Source organism: Capsicum annuum, chromosome 6, assembly GCF_002878395.1.
Source record: "Capsicum annuum cultivar UCD-10X-F1 chromosome 6, UCD10Xv1.1, whole genome shotgun sequence".
Lineage (NCBI taxonomy): Eukaryota > Viridiplantae > Streptophyta > Magnoliopsida > Solanales > Solanaceae > Capsicum > Capsicum annuum.
This window is the reverse complement of record NC_061116.1, coordinates 135,638,679-135,639,423: the sequence shown is the minus strand read 5'-3', so window position 1 is coordinate 135,639,423 and position 745 is coordinate 135,638,679.

Genomic DNA, 745 nt, shown 5'->3' with positions numbered 1-745 from the left:
ACTATGCACACTGTCATAAAGACCCCCACACCTTCATGATGAGCTACATAACTCCCCTTAAGACCAAATTAAAATATTTACACATAATCTCATCCATTAACTAAGGAGAGATTTATTAAAGTATTTTTATTTAGTATCGTCTTATCAATTAGGCTTGTAAGCAAAGTCCAATTATGCCATTCCAATCTAATTAAACTAACCGACTCCTACGTTTTATTTTAAAACAAGACCTTGGCCACTGTAACACCTCGTATTCAAGTACGTGTATTAACGTATTCATGTACGTGTATTGGTCTTATTTATATGGAATTAATTTTTTTATTTTATTTATATCGGAATTTGCCCATCGATGGTTCCATACGGAGGTTATTGACTAAGCTTTCCAATGATATAAAGATTTCCAAAAATGGATAGGTTTCAGATATAATCAAGCATGTTCGAAACTATAAAATGGTGGCCGGGATATTTGGGAATAGTAAATGTGCAGGAAAATTTCCTGCACACAAACTACTGAGGCCAGCCGAATTTTTGGGTCAATTTCGAATGATCATAACTCCCTTAATGTAATGAACTTTGAGAGCTGCGACCTATGAAAAGAAAGATCCTTGAGTATTCTTTCCAATTCAATTGGTTTCATCCAAATCCAACGTCTGAGTAAGGAGATACTCGTTTTACTTCAGTCAATCAAAATAGATTTTTAGGGTCAACTTCAAATGACCATAACTCCTTGTACAGGACGAAATGG